This window comes from Micrasema longulum, unplaced genomic scaffold, assembly GCF_059751315.1.
Source record: "Micrasema longulum isolate JH-2025_06_02 unplaced genomic scaffold, ASM5975131v1 h1tg000713l, whole genome shotgun sequence".
In the NCBI taxonomy this organism is placed as follows: domain Eukaryota; kingdom Metazoa; phylum Arthropoda; class Insecta; order Trichoptera; family Brachycentridae; genus Micrasema; species Micrasema longulum.
Window position 1 is genome coordinate 1351 of NW_028277909.1, and position 8873 is coordinate 10223.

The window sequence follows — 8873 nt, forward strand, 5'->3', positions numbered from 1 at the left end:
GCAATTTTTACATGAATACACTATAGCATGGTTATAAATTTTTACACAAATTAACAAATTTGTAATTTTTTACGCGAATAACACAGTTCTAAAAGTGAATTGCTGATAAGAAGTGTATGTTTCTGCTCTATTACAACTTCTTACACTATTTTTACTTATATAACTACCGAAAAATGACAGCCACGCGGTCTACTGGTCTGCACGATTACCTACCATGCGAGAGGTCTCCAGTTCGTTTATCGACATGGACATGTAATATCATAGAGATAAAAAACAAGCAATGCGTGCATGTAATTATGTCTGATTATTGTAACATCTTCAGCGACAACATATATCACAAGCAGGTTTGGCAGTTTTATTTCATCGATTGAACGCGAACAGAAAAGGGTATCGAAAACGCTTAAATTCCATTTTGAAGGCACGTAATAAAATAAAATAATGTATTTAACATGAAAAAAACACAATTTCTTAAATAATAGAAAATGTGCTTTCAAATGACGAATAATTTTTACCATTTTATTTTACTTTCGGTGCTCATTTTTAAATTTGGAAAAAAACGGACAAAACCTATGTTAACACCTAATACATCTAAATTTGAAGTAAATCAGATATATTGTCATATTTCCTAAGACAAACCCAAACCTAATAGACGAGAATAAATTCTGAAGTCGTTAAAGTTTATCAAGCAGTTCGCGGCTGTAATCAGTCATGAAAACATCAGCGTAATCAAGAATAAAACGTTATCCAAATCAACTTACCTGAACCATCTCTGACCAACATACGAATAAAACGTCTTAAAGGCAGGAAAATTTGGATTCTTCGCTGCGTATTTAAAAAACTGTTAGCCATTAAAAAACTGGACAAACAAAAGTACATTTGAACAGCAAGTGTTGAACCGTATAAAAACTGCACGAATGGCCAAGTGGTAATCTGTAAAAGAAAAAAAAACCGAAGTAGTAGTCACTAGATGTGACGCTAAGATCATATCTCATGCCATACTGCGAGGGTCTTGCTAATGCGTACCTAAAATATAACTCGGGAGATTCAATTTTGCTAGCGGAAACTGTACATGGAAGTTCGTTTTAATTTGCTAAAAGGGCACTTATGAACATTTGGAAACCTGAATAAAGTTAAACCCCAGAGAGACGCCATTAGAGGAGAGAGGCCATATTTCTCAAAACTTACGATGTGTGAGCTACGAGAGTCATCCACAAAATAAGGTTACAGTGGCTCCTTAGCCTACAAAGGTGAAAAAGGTGGCGCACCTGACGTGTAGGGGGATCTTAAAGGATAAGTTTATTTGGTCGCGTGTATTTGTCGGCCATTTAGATTAGTCGCAGTAAATTTTACCGATGCACGTCGCGCGCTCCTACCACCGGAGTCGCGTGACCAGAGCGCGTGAATTTTCGGATTATTTTTCACAGAAAGGAAAAGCTTTTCTGGACTCTTTCGTGACGAAGATGAGACGTAGATATGTCACTACACTCCAGAATCCAAAAGGCAATCACTTCAGTGGCGTCATTCATCTTCTCCGTCCACCGAGAAGTTCAAAACTACCCAATCAGCCGGAAAAATTAAGGCATCAGTTTTCTGTGACCGTAAGGGGGTTTTTTGGTTGATTTTATGCCTAAAGGAACTCTTACTAATGCAGAAGCTTACTGCAATACCATAAAATAACTCAAAAGAGCCATACAGAACCGCAGAAGGAGAATGCTGATCCACCGAATATAAGTTATTGATAAAGTTACATCAGACCATTGAAATAATTTTGCTAGACATATTATTTGTATCGAGTAAAAATTTTGGAATGTCGATCATAATATAGGTGTTGAACTTGAGGTCAATAATGGCGATCCATTGGCTTTCAATGTTTTGAATGGGTCATTTGAGATTGATTAGTTTTTTTTAATGGAAACTATGATAATTTCAAAAATGGATCAATTCCTAAACCGATTTGATTTATCTGATGCCATATAAATGCAATATTTATATTCTAACACTATAACTATCTTTATTATCACCATCATTAAATGTATAAATTGTTATCTTTTTTTGTAATTAAAATTAAAATAGAAATAAAATTAATTAATTCATTTCATTCAATTGATTCATCGGGAGGAGTGACATGCGCGGACGCAGGTCGTTCTTACGTTGGATCAAGAATAGATTTGACTTTCCCTCCCCGGTGATGTGTAGCTAGTACACATTGCGTCTAACTACATGTCCAGTCACGTGGTCCAGTACTAGCTACTTATTAGCTCTCGGGAAGTTGGCGTGGGTGCGCGTTTCGCCCGAGTCGTAAGCGATACCCAATAGTTTTTTCATGTTTTCAGCAGTTAGATTTGAAATATTATCATCTTTTAATTAAATTATGGGTAATTAAAGGCATTCCATATAAATATTCCATTTTCCCTTTTTCAATCTCTTATTTTTTTATGTGTAGTGACTACACAGCACCGTAACACACAGGTGTGTTTAGGACAGTAAGGGTAAGGTTAATGCAAAACATTTTTTTCTTCAATTGCCGACCCTGATAAAAACTCTGTGCACGCCGCTGGATTTTATACTGGTATTATCGTTTTTTCTGTACCGCAATATCAGCTACGAGATTGTCATTAATTAATAAACATATTTAATGTACAAATAATTTAGGATGAAATTCTGTTTACACATGCCACGCAGTTATTTTTCCAACCATTAAAAGAGCATATACTTCGGCAACCATAAAAATGACACATTTAAACTCTATTACCTCTACATGAACTAAATTATAAAAATAATGCAGACAATACTTACATGATTGACATATGAAGCATTCTTTAAATACATAACATACAATGTAGTGTAATAATGGGGGATGGAGATGGTGATGTTTAATATAACTCGCATAGCTTGTAAGGCAAACATCCAATTCTTACTATCTCGCTGACTGACAAGATTCTTCCAATTGCTTTGTATATTAAATGCATAGAGCGCTTCGCTCTTCAAATCTGAAATAAATTGATTAAGACGCTTACTTATTAACCCGGTATTAAGTAACGTCTAGGTATAGCGATAGATTAAGGGTGAGAATACCATAGTGGTATAAGGCGTAACTTTATACCAGGTTTATGAGTAAGGCCCGGCGAATAACATAGCAAGGGCGATGGGACATGCTTGAGTTTATTTCACGTTGCTGTTTTACTGCATTTGTTTTTAGTATCAAGAAACACGTGTAATATTATAGTCTTAAGTTAGATGACAATGTCCTCGTTAGAAAAAATATATCAAGATCAACTGTTTCTAATAAAACTTTGTAAAAAGGAATCAATTTGAATTTTTTCAAAGCATTAACTTTGTGGTCAAACATTTTAATTGATGTTAGAAAATATGAGTATTTAACCACTTACCGACTTTTATGTCTATCAGTTTCGAGACATACCCGCCTCTCTCTCAGGACACTCAGTACACCAACATGCAAATACTAAAATACACAATCACCTTTACCGTCGCTGTAGTATACTTAGTATTTACGAAAAAATATATAAATTATATGCAGAGTTGAAGGGGATGCAGACACCACCATGTCCGTACATGCAATAACATTAGGTTAATAATATTTAGCGATATGGCGTAAAATTTCAAGGAAAGGAATTAGGGAAGGAAGAGGCTATAAATTCGAATCACGATTTGAATAAGGATACAGGAGTTAATATTTTACATTCAAGTAATGAAATAAGACTTAAATTAAACAACATGGAGGTGTTTCATATTAAAAAAGCAATAAAAAATTACATTCCATTAATAAATAATCAAATATCTTTTCAGCATAGCCCACTTTTTTATTCAAAAACTAACCAATCGTGTAACGCTCAACTCCTTAGCTCCTCACCTTCCTAATCTCCACCACCACAGATTCTGCAACATATTAATGAATATTATTAACTTAATTTTAGTGCATGTTTGGACATGGTAGTGTTAGCATCCCCTTTAATTCTGCATGTAATTTATATATTTTTTTGTAACTATGTATAAATTGTGAAATTGATAAGTTGTGATAATGTGTGAAATTTATGTTATTTATGCACTCATCTTATTTTTCTTATACCAACTATACTTCTAAACACTGTTCTATCTTTTATTTCTTCATATATTTTTTTTTTAAATTTATGTTGTTTATATACTCATCTTTTTTATACTAACTTTACTTCTAAACACTGTTCTATATTTTATTGCTTTATATTGTATTTTTCCAATTTTACGTTTTTTATATACTCATGTTTTATATAACTTCCATGTATGTAAAAGCCTTATGGGCGTGAAAAATAATGAAATAAAATACTACGGTAATGGTAAGGTGTATTTTAGTATTTGCATGTTGGTGTAGTGAGTGTCCTGACGAAGAGACGGGTACGTCTTGAAACCGGTAGACATAAAAAGTCGGTAAGTAGTTAAATATCAATATTTTATAACATTAATTTATTTTATTTTCTTTACAATATTTTCAATATTTTACAATCAATATTTCATTCCAATATTTTCCTTTTATGTTTCGCTGTTTAACCGCTATTTTTCGGATATCCACTGATTTCTTGCTTAAATTATTTTTTATTGTTCAATTTCATTCAATTTATTTTCTAGTTATCATGAGTTATTGTTTAATTATTTAGTAGGAGGGGTTGAAACAGCGATTTTGTTATTATCGAATTCAAACAGGGCTTAAAACTTACGTGTTGGCATGCTTATCAACGGAAAAATCTACGCCACCCATTTGTAGCGATGCAGTATTTTCCTTAATTTTTTTCCGTTGATAAGCTTGCATATTAAGGCTTCCATTCTCTACACAAATTTGAATATCGTGACTAAGGCAAGACTCGGAGACCAAATCTCGAAATTTCGAGACTTTTTGAGGCTTCGAGACTATTCGATACTATTTAACGATAATTCGTATAAAAAATAGTGCATGTAGTAAATAAATCGCATCGTAGCATACTTTAAATGAAAAACAAATTTAAATTAAACAACAACAACAAACCATCACGCCGTTTCCCCGTAAGGATAGTCAGAGAGGATAGAACGCCACAATACTCTATCTTTGCATACAAATCTCTCTTCATCTACATTCATACATCTTCTCATGCACGCGCGCCGATGTTTCCAACTTTTGACATGTCCATCTTCAAGTATTTGTTGGATTTGGTCATGCCATGTCTTCCTCTATTCCTGCATCAATCAAAATTCGCATTGTAAATATTCCGTTCGTTCTACATGTCCAAACCAGCGCAGAGCTCCTTTCTTGATTTAGTCGATAATTCTTGTCTCAGCCTTAAATAATGTACGGATCTCAACATTTGTGCATCAATCGTACATAGTTTTACCACACATTCGCCAGAGAGCTCGCATTTTGACAGCATTCAGCCTACTTTCATCCCTTTTTTTCCATACTTTCTTACTTCGGTCCCATACATCAGGGTCGGGACCAGGACTGCGTTGTGAACTACTAATTTTGACTCTTGTGACAAACATTTATTTGCCAAGGTTGATTTAAGTGCACCGTTACTCTGTTCTCGGCACTCACCCTCCTTTCAATATCTTTCTCAGTCACTCCATCCCCAGTAAACATACTTCCCAGATACACAAATTTCTCTACTTGTTTTAGTATAACTCCATTCACAGTGATTTCACATTTAGTCATATTTTCATTTCTTTCAAAAACCATCACATTTGATTTATTGACATTCATCAGCAAATCGCTTCCCTTGCATACATCGTTGACCTTTGTTACCAAGAATTGCAGTTCCTCTTTGTTGTTAGCAAGAAGTACAACATCGTCAGCATACAAAAGACAATTGACATTTAAATCACCCATTTTTGCTCCCATTCTTAAGCCTTTCAGTTCATTCATGCAGTTATCGATATACTCGTTGAACAGCCATGGTGACATCACACATCCCTGCTTCACTCCTTTATGAATGTCAAACCACGATGTGTATGATCCGTTTACCGTAACACATGCTGTGCTGTCTTTATATATGTAACAAAACATAATAACTGACTATCCCTATTTCGCCAAACATTGATCGCAATAACCTAACTAAAATAACACAACAGAAAAAGCTTCTTGAATCAACAACTAGTTAAGGGTAAAGTCGGCTAGCATCCAGCAGCCATCATGTTCCAGGGAGATCTAAGAGAAAATATGTGCAATGTGCAGCTTTAGCATACATTGGAGCAGTAACCCACATATCCAGCCTCAGTCTAATTATGGCAGTTTATAAAATGGCAGTTTTGTTCAGTTTTTTCAATTATTTGGATTCTTAATGACGCCTGCAATTGAGATTGTAAAATTCTACCTTCATTTTTATTATAATTATATATATTTATTCATTATATTATACGCTCAGAGGGCTTTTACATGACAGGTACAAAATTAAAATGCAAACATTTCATTACAAAAGTTAATGTGTTTAGTAAATTGTTTTTTTTAGTATCGAATTACATTATACATAAATAATTATAAAATAGTGCATAAAAGTAAGTAGGCACATAAAAAAATATATTCAAATATTATTACAGTTTTTGTCAAAAAAAAGCCAACAATAGATATTATTTACGTGTAGGTTTGTTAAATACAAAAAGTCCGTGATTTTTACAGCATTAGAATAGTGTAGGTTATTTTGATTTTGTCGCCGTAAGAATTTTAAATTAAAAAACCGACAATGGAAAACAAAACATATCAATTTCTTCATACTCGTTTCCGAGCCGGTGAAGTCGACTGGAGAATTTACATAATATTTATATCTACCAGAAGCCACGACAAAGGTAGACTGCAATCTTGTACATCTGTTTAGTCTTTAATTCTTATCAGTCTCGTGTAATCTGAGAAGTCCAATGTGATATTTGCCATTTTATAAAAATTGATTGTTTCTTAATTAATCTTTCGCTTAGAAATGTTAAGTAAAAAGTTATGGTCAATCTGTTCAGTTGGAAAATTCAGTTTAAAATTGATGAATCTAAGAAATTCATTTTGAATTTTGCCACTTCATTACATGAATATTGTAAAGAGGTTCCCATGTTGTTGAATTATATTCTAAGTTACTCGAAACTAAGGCAGTAATCAATGTTTAATAAAATAACGTGCTACTCCTTAAAGAACGTTCAGAGTCACATTGCTGATCTCGAAATTTCGATAGGCTCGATATTGAAAATGTCTTAAAACTCAAAATCTCGAGAGTCTAAAGTCTCGAATGGAAGCCCTAAAGATAATATGCTAATATTGAGTTCTGTTTGAGTTCTTGGTTTTATACCACATCTAATGTTTTATTTATATTTCGACGCCTGTTTTTTGAGTTTATCATATTGACAACTCAAAAATTGGATACCGTTCTTTATTATAGTGGTTTTATTTGGTCAAAGTTATTTTTTGTTAAAAACTAGGAGTAAAAATTATGTTTTGAACAAATTAGGTTTACAGTTTTTTTACCTTTCTTCTCGTTTCCATTCTTCATGACAATACTGGATATAATACTGAGAGAGATAACTCCAAAAACACTGGCTGCAAAGGCTTTTGCAGCAGTACTAGGAACCTTAGTCTCATGATCACTTTTACAAGCGACACTTTTTACGATTCCCCCAAAGCCATATTTTTCCTTGATTTCTCTGTCCGCCCACTGCTGTACCTCCGCCCGCACTTGTACTCATGTCTGCTCTCCATGACCTGATGTTACACCTCTTGGTAACACACACTCCCCGGTGTAACACGTCAAAGCGTAAGGATGTCTTCGTCTGAGAGCTGATATTCTAGTATTACGAATAACAAAATCAGTTGATATTGCAAATCTGAGACAGGTATAATTTACAAAATTATCAAGGAATCAGGAAGATTGTTAAATGGTCGTCAAAATAGATAAATACGTACATATTAATGATAAAACTAAATTAAAGGTGACAAAATTTCGTTACTTTTATCCACAATTCCACTTTGGTTTATCAAACGGTTATGAGTCACATCAGTCCTACGGGAAATTGGATACATAAAATGTTTTCTTAAGCCCGGTAAAAATTAAAACATTAAATTATACGGCAAAGTTTCTTGAAATTGTGGCAAAAAAAAAATTTTTTTTTTTTTAAGTTATAAATAATACATCTTTTATTGAAATTCCTATCCACGTAATTACACACCTTAATTCTGTACCACAATTCTCCTGGTTCATCTGAAGTCAGTTCGATATCCACTAAACAAAAGAGTCCATTCGGATCAGTCATGCACTCATCAAAATCATCCATTTCGAACAGTTCAGGAACATTTCTGTAATCTGTAAAACAAATTTATGATAAAAAATAAACTTTCTCATTACCTTATGATCGATTATGACCCAGAATTTGTAAAATTAAAAAAATCTCATTTATTCATCAATATTTTTTTTATTCCCTGCAAAGTTATCACCATTAGAGGCATTGCACATAATATATATCAACGTTTTTTCCAATATTCATAGCACTTCTCATTGGCCTGGCTTTTAGTTTCCTCTGCGAATTTGATTTTATCACCTCAATCGAGTATAAATGCTTTCTAGAACGCGGTAATTTGAGTTATAGGACAGTAAAAAGTCCATAGAATCAAATCAGTTGAATACTGTGCATGGCAAACGACTTTTACATTGTTTTAGGTCGAATAATTACGTACAAGAAGAATTATGTGAGACTGCGCATTATCTTGATGCTAAAACTAAGAGTAATCTTTCCATAAATCTGGCCATTTTAGCCAAATATTCTCCCTCGAACGCTTCGATCCGTCTTAATAGTATTCCTTATTAACCGTCTGGCCTATTGGAAGGGACTCTGATTGCACAATATGATAATCGCAGAAAACGGTCAACATCTTTGATTTTTAA

General features: G+C 33.6%; 1 long non-coding RNA gene across 1 annotated transcript; it reads right to left on the minus strand.

Annotated features, from left to right (window-relative positions):
* Positions 1-756: 756 nt before the first annotated feature.
* Positions 757-8296, minus strand: LOC148279507 (uncharacterized). Its single transcript, XR_015822849.1, has 4 exons — positions 8161-8296; positions 7463-7779; positions 2797-2990; positions 757-930 (listed from the first exon to the last, which is right to left on the minus strand). It is a non-coding gene; the product is annotated as an uncharacterized LOC148279507 (long non-coding RNA).
* Between the last annotated feature and the right edge of the window lie 577 nt (positions 8297-8873).